At 53.4% G+C, this 17,010-nt stretch overlaps 29 non-coding genes across 29 annotated transcripts; all 29 read right to left on the bottom strand.

The window, feature by feature from the left end:
- Positions 1-522: 522 nt before the first annotated feature.
- Positions 523-595, bottom strand: trnaf-gaa (transfer RNA phenylalanine (anticodon GAA)). Its single transcript has one exon. It is a non-coding gene; the product is annotated as a tRNA-Phe (tRNA).
- Positions 596-679: 84 nt separating this feature from the next.
- On the bottom strand, positions 680-753 carry trnai-aau (transfer RNA isoleucine (anticodon AAU)). Its single transcript has one exon. It is a non-coding gene; the product is annotated as a tRNA-Ile (tRNA).
- A 671-nt stretch (positions 754-1,424) lies between these two features.
- Positions 1,425-1,497, bottom strand: trnaf-gaa (transfer RNA phenylalanine (anticodon GAA)). Its single transcript has one exon. It is a non-coding gene; the product is annotated as a tRNA-Phe (tRNA).
- An 84-nt stretch (positions 1,498-1,581) lies between these two features.
- trnai-aau (transfer RNA isoleucine (anticodon AAU)) lies at positions 1,582-1,655 on the bottom strand. The gene has a single exon. It is a non-coding gene; the product is annotated as a tRNA-Ile (tRNA).
- Positions 1,656-2,324: 669 nt separating this feature from the next.
- trnaf-gaa (transfer RNA phenylalanine (anticodon GAA)) lies at positions 2,325-2,397 on the bottom strand. Its single transcript has one exon. It is a non-coding gene; the product is annotated as a tRNA-Phe (tRNA).
- An 84-nt stretch (positions 2,398-2,481) lies between these two features.
- Positions 2,482-2,555, bottom strand: trnai-aau (transfer RNA isoleucine (anticodon AAU)). Its single transcript has one exon. It is a non-coding gene; the product is annotated as a tRNA-Ile (tRNA).
- Positions 2,556-3,226: 671 nt separating this feature from the next.
- On the bottom strand, positions 3,227-3,299 carry trnaf-gaa (transfer RNA phenylalanine (anticodon GAA)). Its single transcript has one exon. It is a non-coding gene; the product is annotated as a tRNA-Phe (tRNA).
- An 84-nt stretch (positions 3,300-3,383) lies between these two features.
- Positions 3,384-3,457, bottom strand: trnai-aau (transfer RNA isoleucine (anticodon AAU)). The gene has a single exon. It is a non-coding gene; the product is annotated as a tRNA-Ile (tRNA).
- Positions 3,458-4,127: 670 nt separating this feature from the next.
- Positions 4,128-4,200, bottom strand: trnaf-gaa (transfer RNA phenylalanine (anticodon GAA)). The gene has a single exon. It is a non-coding gene; the product is annotated as a tRNA-Phe (tRNA).
- Positions 4,201-4,288: 88 nt separating this feature from the next.
- On the bottom strand, positions 4,289-4,362 carry trnai-aau (transfer RNA isoleucine (anticodon AAU)). Its single transcript has one exon. It is a non-coding gene; the product is annotated as a tRNA-Ile (tRNA).
- Positions 4,363-5,033: 671 nt separating this feature from the next.
- trnaf-gaa (transfer RNA phenylalanine (anticodon GAA)) lies at positions 5,034-5,106 on the bottom strand. Its single transcript has one exon. It is a non-coding gene; the product is annotated as a tRNA-Phe (tRNA).
- Positions 5,107-6,092: 986 nt separating this feature from the next.
- On the bottom strand, positions 6,093-6,166 carry trnai-aau (transfer RNA isoleucine (anticodon AAU)). Its single transcript has one exon. It is a non-coding gene; the product is annotated as a tRNA-Ile (tRNA).
- Positions 6,167-6,836: 670 nt separating this feature from the next.
- trnaf-gaa (transfer RNA phenylalanine (anticodon GAA)) lies at positions 6,837-6,909 on the bottom strand. The gene has a single exon. It is a non-coding gene; the product is annotated as a tRNA-Phe (tRNA).
- An 84-nt stretch (positions 6,910-6,993) lies between these two features.
- trnai-aau (transfer RNA isoleucine (anticodon AAU)) lies at positions 6,994-7,067 on the bottom strand. Its single transcript has one exon. It is a non-coding gene; the product is annotated as a tRNA-Ile (tRNA).
- A 671-nt stretch (positions 7,068-7,738) lies between these two features.
- trnaf-gaa (transfer RNA phenylalanine (anticodon GAA)) lies at positions 7,739-7,811 on the bottom strand. Its single transcript has one exon. It is a non-coding gene; the product is annotated as a tRNA-Phe (tRNA).
- An 84-nt stretch (positions 7,812-7,895) lies between these two features.
- trnai-aau (transfer RNA isoleucine (anticodon AAU)) lies at positions 7,896-7,969 on the bottom strand. The gene has a single exon. It is a non-coding gene; the product is annotated as a tRNA-Ile (tRNA).
- A 671-nt stretch (positions 7,970-8,640) lies between these two features.
- trnaf-gaa (transfer RNA phenylalanine (anticodon GAA)) lies at positions 8,641-8,713 on the bottom strand. The gene has a single exon. It is a non-coding gene; the product is annotated as a tRNA-Phe (tRNA).
- An 84-nt stretch (positions 8,714-8,797) lies between these two features.
- On the bottom strand, positions 8,798-8,871 carry trnai-aau (transfer RNA isoleucine (anticodon AAU)). The gene has a single exon. It is a non-coding gene; the product is annotated as a tRNA-Ile (tRNA).
- A 671-nt stretch (positions 8,872-9,542) lies between these two features.
- On the bottom strand, positions 9,543-9,615 carry trnaf-gaa (transfer RNA phenylalanine (anticodon GAA)). Its single transcript has one exon. It is a non-coding gene; the product is annotated as a tRNA-Phe (tRNA).
- An 84-nt stretch (positions 9,616-9,699) lies between these two features.
- Positions 9,700-9,773, bottom strand: trnai-aau (transfer RNA isoleucine (anticodon AAU)). Its single transcript has one exon. It is a non-coding gene; the product is annotated as a tRNA-Ile (tRNA).
- Positions 9,774-10,444: 671 nt separating this feature from the next.
- On the bottom strand, positions 10,445-10,517 carry trnaf-gaa (transfer RNA phenylalanine (anticodon GAA)). The gene has a single exon. It is a non-coding gene; the product is annotated as a tRNA-Phe (tRNA).
- Positions 10,518-10,601: 84 nt separating this feature from the next.
- On the bottom strand, positions 10,602-10,675 carry trnai-aau (transfer RNA isoleucine (anticodon AAU)). The gene has a single exon. It is a non-coding gene; the product is annotated as a tRNA-Ile (tRNA).
- A 1,564-nt stretch (positions 10,676-12,239) lies between these two features.
- On the bottom strand, positions 12,240-12,312 carry trnaf-gaa (transfer RNA phenylalanine (anticodon GAA)). The gene has a single exon. It is a non-coding gene; the product is annotated as a tRNA-Phe (tRNA).
- An 828-nt stretch (positions 12,313-13,140) lies between these two features.
- trnaf-gaa (transfer RNA phenylalanine (anticodon GAA)) lies at positions 13,141-13,213 on the bottom strand. Its single transcript has one exon. It is a non-coding gene; the product is annotated as a tRNA-Phe (tRNA).
- Positions 13,214-14,042: 829 nt separating this feature from the next.
- On the bottom strand, positions 14,043-14,115 carry trnaf-gaa (transfer RNA phenylalanine (anticodon GAA)). The gene has a single exon. It is a non-coding gene; the product is annotated as a tRNA-Phe (tRNA).
- Positions 14,116-14,944: 829 nt separating this feature from the next.
- trnaf-gaa (transfer RNA phenylalanine (anticodon GAA)) lies at positions 14,945-15,017 on the bottom strand. The gene has a single exon. It is a non-coding gene; the product is annotated as a tRNA-Phe (tRNA).
- An 827-nt stretch (positions 15,018-15,844) lies between these two features.
- Positions 15,845-15,917, bottom strand: trnaf-gaa (transfer RNA phenylalanine (anticodon GAA)). The gene has a single exon. It is a non-coding gene; the product is annotated as a tRNA-Phe (tRNA).
- An 84-nt stretch (positions 15,918-16,001) lies between these two features.
- trnai-aau (transfer RNA isoleucine (anticodon AAU)) lies at positions 16,002-16,075 on the bottom strand. The gene has a single exon. It is a non-coding gene; the product is annotated as a tRNA-Ile (tRNA).
- Positions 16,076-16,746: 671 nt separating this feature from the next.
- On the bottom strand, positions 16,747-16,819 carry trnaf-gaa (transfer RNA phenylalanine (anticodon GAA)). Its single transcript has one exon. It is a non-coding gene; the product is annotated as a tRNA-Phe (tRNA).
- Between the last annotated feature and the right edge of the window lie 191 nt (positions 16,820-17,010).

Here is a 17,010-nt window from a genome sequence, read left to right as displayed (position 1 = left end):
AGCAGCATTCCGAGACTCCAAGGTGCACTGCCGAAATGGTACGGCGTTCGCTTATCATGCAAGAGGTAGCGGGATAGACGCCAGCATTGTCCAATACCGTCTTCTTTTTTTTCCGTCTTTTGGCAGTTTCCCCTAAAGTACAGCTCCGCTGCACGTTCTGCAGTCTATCTCCCAACGCAGACAGCACCCCCTCGATGCAGCTGGTCGTCATCTTCATCGCGACACAAGCCACTCTCTCCTGTCGTCCTTTTAGCGGCAAGCACAGGAACGTCTCCAAATCCTCAATCGGCGGGGGCGTTTTGCGGCTTGACATTTCATCCAATGGAGGGAAAACACGGCCCACTGGTGCACAGCGCTGCGCTCTCACCTCAGATATTTAAAAGGGACAAGTTTATGCAGTACGTCCCGTGTCGCGCATTTCTTTGACCAGTCAGCGGTCAGCAGTGCTTTGGCGTGACCTTTGAGAAAACGCACCGTCAACCACTTCCTTGAGTAGACTCTACTTTGGAGACGCCAAAGCTTTGCCGAAACCCGGGATCGAACCAGAGACCTTTAGATCTTCAGTCTAACGCTCTCCCAACTGAGCTATTTCGGCACAGAGACCTCTGTCTTCAGTAGCATGTCGAAGCCTGGCCACAAACGCGGGGAAGGAAGGAAAAGACCTCCAAAAAGCTCTCAGTGGCCCGTAAGGGGATCGAACCCGTGACCTTGGCGTTATTAGCACCACGCTCTGACCAACTGAGCTAACAGGCCAATGACGCCTTGAGAAGCAACGGAAACGTGGTGTCCTCGGCGCCACCTCGTGTCGGCGTGAAACAACCGGTCGTGTTTGGCCCACGCCACCAGGCGCTTTTTTCACTGCAAATTCAAGTGGATGTCAAGAAAGCAACGAAACGGGAGCTAGCAGCATTCCGAGACTCCAAGGTGCACTGCCGAAATGGTACGGCGTTCGCTTATCATGCAAGAGGTAGCGGGATAGACGCCAGCATTGTCCAATACCGTCTTCTTTTTTTTTCGTCTTTTGGCAGTTTCCCCTAAAGTACAGCTCCGCTGCACGTTCTGCAGTCTATCTCCCAACGCAGACAGCACCCCCTCGATGCAGCTGGTCGTCATCTTCATCGCGACACAAGCCACTCTCTCCTGTCGTCCTTTTAGCGGCAAGCACAGGAACGTCTCCAAATCCTCAATTGGCGGGGGCGTTTTGCGGCTTGACATTTCATCCAATGGAGGGAAAACACGGGCCACTGGTGCACAGCGCTGCGCTCTCACCTCAGATATTTAAAAGGGACAAGTTTATGCAGTACGTCCCGTGTCGCGCATTTCTTTGACCAGTCAGCGGTCAGCAGTGCTTTGGCGTGACCTTTGAGAAAACTCAGCGTCAACCACTTCCTTGAGTAGACTCTACTTTGGAGACGCCAAAGCTTTGCCGAAACCCGGGATCGAACCAGGGACCTTCAGAACTTCAGTCTAACACTCTCCCAACTGAGCTATTTCGGCACAGAGACCACTGTCTTCAGTAGCATGTCGAAGTCTGGCCACAAACGCGGGGAAGGAAGGAAAAGACCTCCAAAAAGCTCTCAGTGGCCCGTAAGGGGATCGAACCCGTGACCTTGGCGTTATTAGCACCACGCTCTGACCAACTGAGCTAACAGGCCAATGACGGCATGTGAAGCAACGGAAACGGGGTGTCCTCGGCGCCACCTCGTGTCGGCGTGAAACAACCGGTCGTGTTTGGCCCACGCCACCAGGCGCTTTTTTCGCTGCAAATTCAAGTGGATGTCAAGAAAGCAACGAAACGGGAGCTAGCAGCATTCCGAGACTCCAAGGTGCACTGCCGAAATGGTACGGCGTTCGCTTATCATGCAAGAGGTAGCGGGATAGACGCCAGCATTGTCCAATACCGTCTTCTTCTTTTTCGTCTTTTGGCAGTTTCCCTTAAAGTACAGCTCCGCTGCACTTTCTGCAGTCTATCTCCCAACGCAGACAGCACCCCCTCGATGCAGCTGGTCGTCATCTTCATGGCGACACAAGCCACTCTCTCCTGTCGTCCTTTTAGCGGCAAGCACAGGAACGTCTCCAAATCCTCAATCGGCGGGGGCGTTTTGCGGCTTGACATTTCATCCAATGGAGGGAAAACACGGGCCACTGGTGCACAGCGCTGCGCTCTCACCTCAGATATTTAAAAGGGACAAGTTTATGCAGTACGTCCCGTGTCGCGCATTTCTTTGACCAGTCAGCGGTCAGCAGTGCTTCGGCTTGACCTTTGAGAAAACCACCGTCAACCACTTCCTTGAGTAGACTCTACTTTGGAGACGCCAAAGCTTTGCCGAAACCCGGGATCGAACCAGGGACCTTTAGATCTTCAGTCTAACGCTCTCCCAACTGAGCTATTTCGGCACAGAGATCTCTGTCTTCAGTAGCATGTCGAAGCCTAGCCACAAACGCAGGGAAGGACGGAAAAGACCTCCAAAAAGCTCTCAATGGCCTGTAAGGGGATCGAACCCGTGACCTTGGCGTTATTAGCACCACGCTCTGACCAACTGAGCTAACAGGCCAATGACGCCATGTGAAGCAACGGAAACGTGGTGTCCTCGGCGCCACCTCCTGTCGGCGTGAAACAACCGGTCGTGTTTGGCCCACGCCACCAGGCGCTTTTTTCGCTGCAAATTCAAGTGAATGTCAAGAAAGCAACGAAACGGGAGCTAGCAGCATTCCGAGACTCCAAGGTGCACTGCCGAAATGGTACGGCGTTCGCTTATCATGCAAGAGGTAGCGGGATAGACGCCAGCATTGTCCAATACCGTCTTCTTTTTTTTTCGTCTTTTGGCAGTTTCCCCTAAAGTACAGCTCCGCTGCACGTTCTGCAGTCTATTTCCCAACGCAGACAGCACCCCCTCGATGCAGCTGTTCGTCATCTTCATCGCGACACAAGCCACTCTCTCCTGTCGTCCTTTTAGCGGCAAGCACAGGAACGTCTCCAAATCCTCAATCGGCGGGGGCGTTTTGCGGCTTGACATTTCATCCAATGGAGGGAAAACATGGGCCACTGGTGCACAGCGCTGCGCTCTCACCTCAGATATTTAAAAGGGACAAGTTTATGCAGTACGTCCCGTGTCGCGCATTTCTTTGACCAGTCAGCGGTCAGCAGTGCTTTGGCGTGACCTTTGAGAAAACACACCGTCAACCACTTCCTTGAGAAGACTCTACTTTGGAGACGGCAAAGCTTTGCCGAAACCCAGGATCGAACCAGGGACCTTTAGATCTTCAGTCTAACGCTCTCCCAACTGAGCTATTTCGGCAGAGACACCTCTGTCTTCAGTAGCATGTCGAAGCCTGGTCACAAACGCGGGGAAGGAAGGAAAATACCTCCAAAAAGCTCTCAGTGGCCCGTAAGGGGATCGAACCCGTGACCTTGGCGTTATTAGCACCACGCTCTGACCAACTGAGCTAACAGGCCAATGACTGCATGTGAAGGAACGGAAACGGGGTGTCCTCGGCGCCACCTCGTGTCGGCGTGAAACAACCGGTCGTGTTTGGACCACGCCACCAGGCGCTTTTTTCGCTGCAAATTCAAGTGGATGTCAAGAACGCAACGAAACGGGAGCTAGCAGCATTCCGAGACTCCAAGGTGCACTGCCGAAATGGTACGGCGTTCGCTTATCATGCAAGAGGTAGCGGGATAGACGCCAGCATTCACCAATACCGTCTTCTTCTTTTTCGTCTATTGGCAGTTTCCCCTAAAGTACAGCTCCACTGCACGTTCTGCAGTCTATCTCCCAACGCAGACAGCACCCCCTCGATGCAGCTGGTCGTCATCTTCATCGCGACACAAGCCACTCTCTCCTGTCGTCCTTTTAGCGGCAAGCACAGGAACGTCTCCAAATCCTCAATCGGCGGGGGCGTTTTGCGGCTTGACATTTCATCCAATGGAGGGAAAACACGGGCCACTGGTGCACAGCGCTGCGCTCTCACCTCAGATATTTAAAAGGGACAAGTTTATGCAGTACGTCCCGTGTCGCGCATTTCTTTGACCAGTCAGCGGTCAGCAGTGCTTTGGCGTGACCTTTGAGAAAACGCACCGTCAACCACTTCCTTGAGTAGACTCTACTTTGGAGACGCCAAAGCTTTGCCGAAACCCGGGATCGAAACAGGGACCTTTAGATCTTCAGTCTAACGCTCTCCCAACTGAGCTATTTCGGCACGAAGACCACTGTCTTCAGTAGCATGTCGAAGTCTGGCCACAAACGCGGGGAAGGAAGGAAGGAAAAGGCCTCCAAAAAGCTCTCAGTGGCCCGTAAGGGGATCGAACCCGTGACCTTGGCGTTATTAGCACCACGCTCTGACCAACTGAGCTAACAGGCCAATGACGGCATGTGAAGCAATGGAAACGGGGTGTCCTCGGCGCCACCTCGTGTCGGCGTGAAACAACCGGTCGTGTTTGGCCCACGCCACCAGGCGCTTTTTTCGCTGCAAATTCAAGTGGATGTCAAGAACGCAACGAAACGGGAGCTAGCAGCATTCCGAGACTCCAAGGTGCACTGCCGAAATGGTACGGCGTTCGCTTATCATGCAAGAGGTAGCGGGATAGACGCCAGCATTGTCCAATACCGTCTTCTTTTTTTTTCGTCTTTTGGCAGTTTCCCCTAAAGTACAGCTCCGCTGCACGTTCTGCAGTCTATCTCCCAACGCAGACAGCACCCCCTCGATGCAGCTGGTCGTCATCTTCATCGCGACACAAGCCACTCTCTCCTGTCGTCCTTTTAGCGGCAAGCACAGGAACGTCTCCAAATCCTCAATCGGCGGGGGCGTTTTGCGGCTTGACATTTCATCCAATGGAGGGAAAACACGGGCCACTGGTGCACAGCGCTGCGCTCTCACCTCAGATATTTAAAAGGGACAAGTTTATGCAGTACGTCCCGTGTCGCGCATTTCTTTGACCAGTCAGCGGTCAGCAGTGCTTTGGCGTGACCTTTGAGAAAACGCACCGTCAACCACTTCCTTGAGTAGACTCTACTTTGGAGACGCCAAAGCTTTGCCGAAACCCGGGATCGAACCAGGGACCTTTAGATCTTCAGTCTAACGCTCTCCCAACTGAGCTATTTCGGCACGGAGACCACTGTCTTCATGAGCATGGCGAAGCCTGGCCACAAATGCGGGGAAGGAAGGAAAAGACCTCCAAAAAGCTCTAAATGGCCCGTAAGGGGATCGAACCCATGACCTTGGCGTGATTAGCACCACGCTCTGACCAACTGAGCTAACAGGCCAATGACGCCTTGTGAAGCAACGGAAACGTGGTGTCCTCGGCGCCACCTCGTGTCGGCGTGAAACAACCGGTCGTGTTTGGCCCACGCCACCAGGCGCTTTTTTCGCTGCAAATTCAAGTGGATGTCAAGAAAGCAACGAAACGGGAGCTAGCAGCATTCCGAGACTCCAAGGTGCACTGCCGAAATGGTACGGCGTTCGCTTATCATGCAAGAGGTAGCGGGATAGACGCCAGCATTGTCCAATACCGTCTTCTTTTTTTTTCGTCTTTTGGCAGTTTCCCCTAAAGTACAGCTCCGCTGCACGTTCTGCAGTCTATCTCCCAACGCAGACAGCACCCCCTCGATGCAGCTGGTCGTCATCTTCATTGCGACACAAGCCACTCTCTCCTGTCGTCCTTTTAGCGGCAAGCACAGGAACGTCTCCAAATCCTCAATCGGCGGGGGCGTTTTGCGGCTTGACATTTCATCCAATGGAGGGAAAACACGGGCCACTGGTGCACAGCGCTGCGCTCTCACCTCAGATATTTAAAAGGGACAAGTTTATGCAGTACGTCCCGTGTCGCGCATTTCTTTGACCAGTCAGCGGTCAGCAGTGCTTTGGCGTGACCTTTGAGAAAACGCACCGTCAACCACTTCCTTGAGTAGACTCTACTTTGGAGACGCCAAAGCTTTGCCGACACCCGGGATCGAACCAGTGACCTTCAGATCTTCAGTCTAACGCTCTCCCAACTGAGCTATTTCGGCACAGAGACCACTGTCTTCAGTAGCATGGCGAAGCCTGGCCACAAACGCGGGGAAGGAAGGAAAAGACCTCCAAAAAGCTCTCAATGGCCCGTAAGGGGATCGAACCCGTGACCTTGGCGTTATTAGCACCACGCTCTGACCAACTGAGCTAACAGGCCAATGACTGCATGTGAAGGAACGGAAACGGGGTGTCCTCGGCGCCACCTCGTGTCGGCGTGAAACAACCGGTCGTGTTTGGCCCACGCCACCAGGCGCTTTTTTCGCTGCAAATTCAAGTGGATGTCAAGAACGCAACGAAACGGGAGCTAGCAGCATTCCGAGACTCCAAGGTGCACTGCCGAAATGGTACGGCGTTCGCTTATCATGCAAGAGGTAGCGGGATAGACGCCAGCATTCACCAATACCGTCTTCTTCTTTTTCGTCTATTGGCAGTTTCCCCTAAAGTACAGCTCCACTGCACGTTCTGCAGTCTATCTCCCAACGCAGACAGCACCCCCTCGATGCAGCTGGTCGTCATCTTCATCGCGACACAAGCCACTCTCTCCTGTCGTCCTTTTAGCGGCAAGCACAGGAACGTCTCCAAATCCTCAATCGGCGGGGGCGTTTTGCGGCTTGACATTTCATCCAATGGAGGGAAAACACGGGCCACTGGTGCACAGCGCTGCGCTCTCACCTCAGATATTTAAAAGGGACAAGTTTATGCAGTACGTCCCGTGTCGCGCATTTCTTTGACCAGTCAGCGGTCAGCAGTGCTTTGGCGTGACCTTTGAGAAAACGCACCGTCAACCACTTCCTTGAGTAGACTCTACTTTGGAGACACCAAAGCTTTGCCGAAACCCGGGATCGAACCAGGGACCTTTAGATCTTCAGTCTAACGCTCTCCCAACTGAGCTATTTCGGCACAGAGACCTCTGTCTTCAGTAGCATGTCGAAGCCTGGCCACAAACGCGGGGAAGGAAGGAAAAGACCTCCAAAAAGCTCTCAGTGGCCCGTAAGGGGATCGAACCCGTGACCTTGGCGTTATTAGCACCACGCTCTGACCAACTGAGCTAACAGGCCAATGACGGCATGTGAAACAACGGAAACGTGGTGTCCTCGGCGCCACCTCGTGTCGGCGTGAAACAACCGGTCGTGTTTGGCCCACGCCACCAGGCGCTTTTTTCGCTGCAAATTCAAGTGGATGTCAAGAACGCAACGAAACGGGAGCTAGCAGCATTCCGAGACTCCAAGGTGCACTGCCGAAATGGTACGGCGTTCGCTTATCATGCAAGAGGTAGCGGGATAGACGCCAGCATTGTCCAATACCGTCTTCTTTTTCTTTCGTCTTTTGGCAGTTTCCCCTAAAGTACAGCTCCGCTGCACGTTCTGCAGTCTATCTCCCAACGCAGACAGCACCCCCTCGATGCAGCTGGTCGTCATCTTCATCGCGACACAAGCCACTCTCTCCTGTCGTCCTTTTAGCGGCAAGCACAGGAACGTCTCCAAATCCTCAATCGGCGGGGGCGTTTTGCGGCTTGACATTTCATCCAATGGAGGGAAAACACGGGCCACTGGTGCACAGCGCTGCGCTCTCACCTCAGATATTTAAAAGGGACAAGTTTATGCAGTACGTCCCGTGTCGCGCATTTCTTTGACCAGTCAGCGGTCAGCAGTGCTTCGGCTTGACCTTTGAGAAAACGCACCGTCAACCACTTCCTTGAGTAGACTCTACTTTGGAGACGCCAAAGCTTTGCCGAAACCCGGGATCGAACCAGGGACCTTTAGATCTTCAGTCTAACGCTCTCCCAACTGAGCTATTTCGGCACGGAGATCTCTGTCTTCAGTAGCATGTCGAAGCCTAGCCACAAACGCAGGGAAGGACGGAAAAGACCTCCAAAAAGCTCTCAATGGCCTGTAAGGGGATCGAACCCGTGACCTTGGCGTTATTAGCACCACGCTCTGACCAACTGAGCTAACAGGCCAATGACGCCATGTGAAGCAACGGAAACGTGGTGTCCTCGGCGCCACCTCCTGTCGGCGTGAAACAACCGGTCGTGTTTGGCCCACGCCACCAGGCGCTTTTTTCGCTGCAAATTCAAGTGAATGTCAAGAAAGCAACGAAACGGGAGCTAGCAGCATTCCGAGACTCCAAGGTGCACTGCCGAAATGGTACGGCGTTCGCTTATCATGCAAGAGGTAGCGGGATAGACGCCAGCATTGTCCAATACCGTCTTCTTTTTTTTTCGTCTTTTGGCAGTTTCCCCTAAAGTACAGCTCCGCTGCACGTTCTGCAGTCTATCTCCCAACGCAGACAGCACCCCCTCGATGCAGCTGGTCGTCATCTTCATCGCGACACAAGCCACTCTCTCCTGTCGTCCTTTTAGCGGCAAGCACAGGAACGTCTCCAAATCCTCAATCGGCGGGGGCGTTTTGCGGCTTGACATTTCATCCAATGGAGGGAAAACACGGGCCACTGGTGCACAGCGCTGCGCTCTCACCTCAGATATTTAAAAGGGACAAGTTTATGCAGTACGTCCCGTGTCGCGCATTTCTTTGACCAGTCAGCGGTCAGCAGTGCTTCGGCTTGACCTTTGAGAAAACGCACCGTCAACCACTTCCTTGAGTAGACTCTACTTTGGAGACGCCAAAGCTTTGCCGAAACCCGGGATCGAACCAGGGACCTTTAGATCTTCAGTCTAACGCTCTCCCAACTGAGCTATTTCGGCACGGAGATCTCTGTCTTCAGTAGCATGTCGAAGCCTAGCCACAAACGCAGGGAAGGACGGAAAAGACCTCCAAAAAGCTCTCAATGGCCTGTAAGGGGATCGAACCCGTGACCTTGGCGTTATTAGCACCACGCTCTGACCAACTGAGCTAACAGGCCAATGACGCCATGTGAAGCAACGGAAACGTGGTGTCCTCGGCGCCACCTCCTGTCGGCGTGAAACAACCGGTCGTGTTTGGCCCACGCCACCAGGCGCTTTTTTCGCTGCAAATTCAAGTGAATGTCAAGAAAGCAACGAAACGGGAGCTAGCAGCATTCCGAGACTCCAAGGTGCACTGCCGAAATGGTACGGCGTTCGCTTATCATGCAAGAGGTAGCGGGATAGACGCCAGCATTGTCCAATACCGTCTTCTTTTTTTTTCGTCTTTTGGCAGTTTCCCCTAAAGTACAGCTCCGCTGCACGTTCTGCAGTCTATCTCCCAACGCAGACAGCACCCCCTCGATGCAGCTGGTCGTCATCTTCATCGCGACACAAGCCACTCTCTCCTGTCGTCCTTTTAGCGGCAAGCACAGGAACGTCTCCAAATCCTCAATCGGCGGGGGCGTTTTGCGGCTTGACATTTCATCCAATGGAGGGAAAACACGGGCCACTGGTGCACAGCGCTGCGCTCTCACCTCAGATATTTAAAAGGGACAAGTTTATGCAGTACGTCCCGTGTCGCGCATTTCTTTGACCAGTCAGCGGTCAGCAGTGCTTTGGCGTGACCTTTGAGAAAACGCACCGTCAACCACTTCCTTGACTAGACTCTACTTTGGAGACGCCAAAGCTTTGCCGAAACCCGGGATCGAACCAGGGACCTTTAGATCTTCAGTCTAACGCTCTCCCAACTGAGCTATTTCGGCACAGAGACCTCTGTCTTCAGTAGCATGTCGAAGTCTGGCCACAAACGCGGGGAAGGAAGGAAAAGACCTCCAAAAAGCTCTCAGTGGCCCGTAAGGGGATCGAACCCGTGACCTTGGCGTTATTAGCACCACGCTCTGACCAACTGAGCTAACAGGCCAATGACGGCATGTGAAGCAACGGAAACGGGGTGTCCTCGGCGCCACCTCATGTCGGCGTGAAACAACCGGTCGTGTTTGGCCCACGCCACCAGGCGCTTTTTTCGCTGCAAATTCAAGTGGATGTCAAGAACGCAACGAAACGGGAGCTAGCAGCATTCCGAGACTCCAAGGTGCACTGCCGAAATGGTACGGCGTTCGCTTATCATGCAAGAGGTAGCGGGATAGACGCCAGCATTGTCCAATACCGTCTTCTTTTTTTTTCGTCTTTTGGCAGTTTCCCCTAAAGTACAGCTCCGCTGCACGTTCTGCAGTCTATCTCCCAACGCAGACAGCACCCCCTCGATGCAGCTGGTCGTCATCTTCATCGCGACACAAGCCACTCTCTCCTGTCGTCCTTTTAGCGGCAAGCACAGGAACGTCTCCAAATCCTCAATCGGCGGGGGCGTTTTGCGGCTTGACATTTCATCCAATGGAGGGAAAACACGGGCCACTGGTGCACAGCGCTGCGCTCTCACCTCAGATATTTAAAAGGGACAAGTTTATGCAGTACGTCCCGTGTCGCGCATTTCTTTGACCAGTCAGCGGTCAGCAGTGCTTTGGCGTGACCTTTGAGAAAACACACCGTCAACCACTTCCTTGAGTAGACTCTACTTTGGAGACGGCAAAGCTTTGCCGAAACCCGGGATCGAACCAGGGACCTTTAGATCTTCAGTCTAACACTCTCCCAACTGAGCTATTTCGGCACAGACACCTCTGTCTTCAGTAGCATGTCGAAGCCTGGTCAAAAAAGCGGGGAAGGAAGGAAAAGACCTCCAAAAAGCTCTCAGTGGCCCGTAAGGGGATCGAACCCGTGACCTTGGCGTTATTAGCACCACGCTCTGACCAACTGAGCTAACAGGCCAATGACGGCATGTGAAGCAACGGAAACAGGGTGTCCTCGGCGCCACCTCGTGTCGGCGTGAAACAACCGGTCGTGTTTGGCCCACGCCACCAGGCGCTTTTTTCGCTGCAAATTCAAGTGGATGTCAAGAACGCAACGAAACGGGAGCTAGCAGCATTCCGAGACTCCAAGGTGCACTGCCGAAATGGTACGGCGTTCGCTTATCATGCAAGAGGTAGCGGGATAGACGCCAGCATTGTCCAATACCGTCTTCTTCTTTTTCGTCTTTTGGCAGTTTCCCCTAAAGTACAGCTCCGCTGCACGTTCTGCAGTCTATCTCCCAACGCAGACAGCACCCCCTCGATGCAGCTGGTCGTCATCTTCATCGCGACACAAGCCACTCTCTCCTGTCGTCCTTTTAGCGGCAAGCGCAGGAACGTCTCCAAATCCTCAATCGGCGGGGGCGTTTTGCGGCTTGACATTTCATCCAATGGAGGGAAAACACGGCCCACTGGTGCACAGCGCTGCGCTCTCACCTCAGATATTTAAAAGGGACAAGTTTATGCAGTACGTCCCGTGTTGCGCATTTCTTTGACCAGTCAGCGGTCAGCAGTGCTTTGGCGTGACCTTTGAGAAAACGCACCGTCAACCACTTCCTTGAGCAGACTCTACTTTGGAGACAGCAAAGTTTTGACGAAACCCTGGATCGAACCAGGGACCTTAAGATCTTCAGTCTAACACTCTCCCAACTGCTTTACTTCGGCACGGAGACCTCTGTCTTCAGTAGCATGTCGAAGCCTAGCCACAAACGCGGGGAAGGAAGGAAAAGACCTCCAAAAAGCTCTCAATGGCCCGTAAGGAGATCAAACCTGTGACCTTGGCGATATTAGCACCACGCGCTGACCAACTGAGCTAACAGGCCAATGACGGCATGTGAAGCAACGGAAACGGGGTGTCCTCGGCGCCACCTCGTGTCGGCGTGAAACAACCGGTCGTGTTTGGCCCACGCCACCAGGCGCTTTTTTCGCTGCAAATTCAAGTGGATGTCAAGAACGCAACGAAACGGGAGCTAGCAGCATTCCGAGACTCCAAGGTGCACTGCCGAAATGGTACGGCGTTCGCTTATCATGCAAGAGGTAGCGGGATAGACGCCAGGATTGTCCAATACCGTCTTCCTTTTCGTCTTTTGGCAGTTTCCCCTAAAGTACAGCTCCGCTGCACGTTCTGCAGTCTATCTCCCAACGCAGACAGCACCCCCTCGATGCAGCTGGTCGTCATCGAGGGGGTGCAGCTGGTCTCTCCTGTCGTCTTTTTAGCGGCAAGCACAGGAACGTCTCCAAATCCTCAATCGGCGGGGGCGTTTTGCGGCTTGACATTTCATCCAATGGAGGGAAAACACGGGCCACTGGTGCACAGCGCTGCGCTCTCACCTCAGATATTTAAAAGGGACAAGTTTATGCAGTACGTCCCGTGTCGCGCATTTCTTTGACCAGTCAGCGGTCAGCAGTGCTTTGGCGTGACCTTTGAGAAAACACACCGTCAACCACTTCCTTGAGTAGACTCTACTTTGGAGACGGCAAAGCTTTGCCGAAACCCGGGATCGAACCAGGGACCTTTAGATCTTCAGTCTAACGCTCTCCCAACTGAGCTATTTCGGCACAGACACCTCTGTCTTCAGTAGCATGTCGAAGCCTGGTCACAAACGCGGGGAAGGAAGGAAAAGACCTCCAAAAAGCTCTCAGTGGCCCGTAAGGAGATCGAACCCGTGACCTTGGCGTTATTAGCACCACACTCTGACCAACTGAGCTAACAGGCCAATGACTGCATGTGAAGGAACGGAAACGGGGTGTCCTCGGCGCCACCTCGTGTCAGCGTGAAACAACCGGTCGTGTTTGGCCCACGCCACCAGGCGCTTTTTTCGCTGCAAATTCAAGTGGATGTCAAGATCGCAACGAAACGGGAGCTAGCAGCATTCCGAGACTCCAAGGTGCACTGCCGAAATGGTACGGCATTCGCTTATCATGCAAGAGGTAGCGGGATAGACGCCAGCATTGTCCAATACCATCTTCTTCTTTTTCGTCTTTTGGCAGTTTCCCCTAAAGTACAGCTCCGCTGCACGTTCTGCAGTCTATCTCCCAACGCAGACAGCACCCCCTCGATGCAGCTGGTCGTCATCTTCATCGCGACACAAGCCACTCTCTTCTGTCGTCCTTTTAGCGGCAAGCACAGGAACGTCTCCAAATCCTCAATCGGCGGGGGCGTTTTGCGGCTTGACATTTCATCCAATGGAGGGAAAACACGGGCCACTGGTGCACAGCGCTGCGCTCTCACCTCAGATATTTAAAAGGGACAAGTTTATGCAGTACGTCCCGTGTTGCGCATTTCTTTGACCAGTCAGCGGTCAGCAGTGCTTTGGCGTGACCTTTGAGAAAACGCACCGTCAACCACTTCCTTGAGTAGACTCTACTTTGGAGACGGCAAAGCTTTGCCAAAATCCGGGATCGAACCAGGGACCTTTAGATCTTCAGTCTAATGCTCTCCCAACTGAGCTATTTCGGCACGGAGACCTCTGTCTTCAGTAGCATGTCGAAGCCTGGCCACAAACACGGGGAAGGAAGGAAAAGACCTCCAAAAAGCTCTCAGTGGCCCGTAAGGGGATCGAACCCGTGACCTTGGCGTTATTAGCACCACGCTCTGACCAACTGAGCTAACAGGCCAATGACGGCATGTGAAGCAACGGAAACGGGGTGTCCTCGGCGCCACCTCGTGTCGGCGTGAAACAACCGGTCGTGTTTGGCCCACGCCACCAGGCGCTTTTTTCGCTGCAAATTCAAGTGGATGTCAAGAACGCAACGAAACGGGAGCTAGCAGCATTCCGAGACTTCAAGGTGCACTGCCGAAATGGTACGGCGTTCGCTTATCATGCAAGAGGTAGCGGGATAGACGCCAGCATTGTCCAATACCGTCTTCTTTTTTTTTCGTCTTTTGGCAGTTTCCCCTAAAGTACAGCTCCGCTGCACGTTCTGCAGTCTATCTCCCAACGCAGACAGCACCCCCTCGATGCAGCTGGTCGTCATCTTCATCGCGACACAAGCCACTCTCTCCCGTCGTCCTTTTAGCGGCAAGCACAGGAACGTCTCCAAATCCTCAATCGGCGGGGGCGTTTTGCGGCTTGACATTTCATCCAATGGAGGGAAAACACGGGCCACTGGTGCACAGCGCTGCGCTCTCACCTCAGATATTTAAAAGGGACAAGTTTATGCAGTACGTCCCGTGTCGCGCATTTCTTTGACCAGTCAGCGGTCAGCAGTGCTTTGGCGTGACCTTTGAGAAAACACACCGTCAACCACTTCCTTGAGTAGACTCTACTTTGGAGACGGCAAAGCTTTGCCGAAACCCGGGATCGAACCAGGGACCTTTAGATCTTCAGTCTAACGCTCTCCCAACTGAGCTATTTCGGCACAGACACCTCTGTCTTCAGTAGCATGTCGAAGCCTGGTCACAAACGCGGGGAAGGAAGGAAAAGACCTCCAAAAAGCTCTCAGTGGCCCGTAAGGGGATCGAACCCGTGACCTTGGCGTTATTAGCACCACGCTCTGACCAACTGAGCTAACAGGCCAATGACGGCATGTGAAGCAACGGAAACGGGGTGTCCTCGGCGCCACCTCATGTCGGCGTGAAACAACCGGTCGTGTTTGGCCCACGCCACCAGGCGCTTTTTTCGCTGCAAATTCAAGTGGATGTCAAGAACGCAACGAAACGGGAGCTAGCAGCATTCCGAGACTCCAAGGTGCACTGCCGAAATGGTACGGCGTTCGCTTATCATGCAAGAGGTAGCGGGATAGACGCCAGCATTGTCCAATACCGTCTTCTTTTTTTTTCGTCTTTTGGCAGTTTCCCCTAAAGTACAGCTCCGCTGCACGTTCTGCAGTCTATCTCCCAACGCAGACAGCACCCCCTCGATGCAGCTGGTCGTCATCTTCATCGCGACACAAGCCACTCTCTCCTGTCGTCCTTTTAGCGGCAAGCACAGGAACGTCTCCAAATCCTCAATTGGCGGGGGCGTTTTGCGGCTTGACATTTCATCCAATGGAGGGAAAACACGGGCCACTGGTGCACAGCGCTGCGCTCTCACCTCAGATATTTAAAAGGGACAAGTTTATGCAGTACGTCCCGTGTCGCGCATTTCTTTGACCAGTCAGCGGTCAGCAGTGCTTTGGCGTGACCTTTGAGAAAACTCAGCGTCAACCACTTCCTTGAGTAGACTCTACTTTGGAGACGCCAAAGCTTTGCCGAAACCCGGGATCGAACCAGGGACCTTCAGAACTTCAGTCTAACACTCTCCCAACTGAGCTATTTCGGCACAGAGACCACTGTCTTCAGTAGCATGTCGAAGTCTGGCCACAAACGCGGGGAAGGAAGGAAAAGACCTCCAAAAAGCTCTCAGTGGCCCGTAAGGGGATCGAACCCGTGACCTTGGCGTTATTAGCACCACGCTCTGACCAACTGAGCTAACAGGCCAATGACGGCATGTGAAGCAACGGAAACGGGGTGTCCTCGGCGCCACCTCGTGTCGGCGTGAAACAACCGGTCGTGTTTGGCCCACGCCACCAGGCGCTTTTTTCGCTGCAAATTCAAGTGGATGTCAAGAAAGCAACGAAACGGGAGCTAGCAGCATTCCGAGACTCCAAGGTGCACTGCCGAAATGGTACGGCGTTCGCTTATCATGCAAGAGGTAGCGGGATAGACGCCAGCATTGTCCAATACCGTCTTCTTCTTTTTCGTCTTTTGGCAGTTTCCCTTAAAGTACAGCTCCGCTGCACTTTCTGCAGTCTATCTCCCAACGCAGACAGCACCCCCTCGATGCAGCTGGTCGTCATCTTCATGGCGACACAAGCCACTCTCTCCTGTCGTCCTTTTAGCGGCAAGCACAGGAACGTCTCCAAATCCTCAATCGGCGGGGGCGTTTTGCGGCTTGACATTTCATCCAATGGAGGGAAAACACGGGCCACTGGTGCACAGCGCTGCGCTCTCACCTCAGATATTTAAAAGGGACAAGTTTATGCAGTACGTCCCGTGTCGCGCATTTCTTTGACCAGTCAGCGGTCAGCAGTGCTTCGGCTTGACCTTTGAGAAAACCACCGTCAACCACTTCCTTGAGTAGACTCTACTTTGGAGACGCCAAAGCTTTGCCGAAACCCGGGATCGAACCAGGGACCTTTAGATCTTCAGTCTAACGCTCTCCCAACTGAGCTATTTCGGCACAGAGATCTCTGTCTTCAGTAGCATGTCGAAGCCTAGCCACAAACGCAGGGAAGGACGGAAAAGACCTCCAAAAAGCTCTCAATGGCCTGTAAGGGGATCGAACCCGTGACCTTGGCGTTATTAGCACCACGCTCTGACCAACTGAGCTAACAGGCCAATGACGCCATGTGAAGCAACGGAAACGTGGTGTCCTCGGCGCCACCTCCTGTCGGCGTGAAACAACCGGTCGTGTTTGGCCCACGCCACCAGGCGCTTTTTTCGCTGCAAATTCAAGTGAATGTCAAGAAAGCAACGAAACGGGAGCTAGCAGCATTCCGAGACTCCAAGGTGCACTGCCGAAATGGTACGGCGTTCGCTTATCATGCAAGAGGTAGCGGGATAGACGCCAGCATTGTCCAATACCGTCTTCTTTTTTTTTCGTCTTTTGGCAGTTTCCCCTAAAGTACAGCTCCGCTGCACGTTCTGCAGTCTATTTCCCAACGCAGACAGCACCCCCTCGATGCAGCTGTTCGTCATCTTCATCGCGACACAAGCCACTCTCTCCTGTCGTCCTTTTAGCGGCAAGCACAGGAACGTCTCCAAATCCTCAATCGGCGGGGGCGTTTTGCGGCTTGACATTTCATCCAATGGAGGGAAAACATGGGCCACTGGTGCACAGCGCTGCGCTCTCACCTCAGATATTTAAAAGGGACAAGTTTATGCAGTACGTCCCGTGTCGCGCATTTCTTTGACCAGTCAGCGGTCAGCAGTGCTTTGGCGTGACCTTTGAGAAAACACACCGTCAACCACTTCCTTGAGAAGACTCTACTTTGGAGACGGCAAAGCTTTGCCGAAACCCAGGATCGAACCAGGGACCTTTAGATCTTCAGTCTAACGCTCTCCCAACTGAGCTATTTCGGCAGAGACACCTCTGTCTTCAGTAGCATGTCGAAGCCTGGTCACAAACGCGGGGAAGGAAGGAAAATACCTCCAAAAAGCTCTCAGTGGCCCGTAAGGGGATCGAACCCGTGACCTTGGCGTTATTAGCACCACGCTCTGACCAACTGAGCTAACAGGCCAATGACTGCATGTGAAGGAACGGAAACGGGGTG

This window comes from Osmerus mordax, chromosome 17 (genome assembly GCF_038355195.1).
Source record: "Osmerus mordax isolate fOsmMor3 chromosome 17, fOsmMor3.pri, whole genome shotgun sequence".
Taxonomy (NCBI): Eukaryota; Metazoa; Chordata; class Actinopteri; order Osmeriformes; family Osmeridae; genus Osmerus; species Osmerus mordax.
This window is presented reverse-complemented; position numbering and strand designations above follow the sequence as displayed.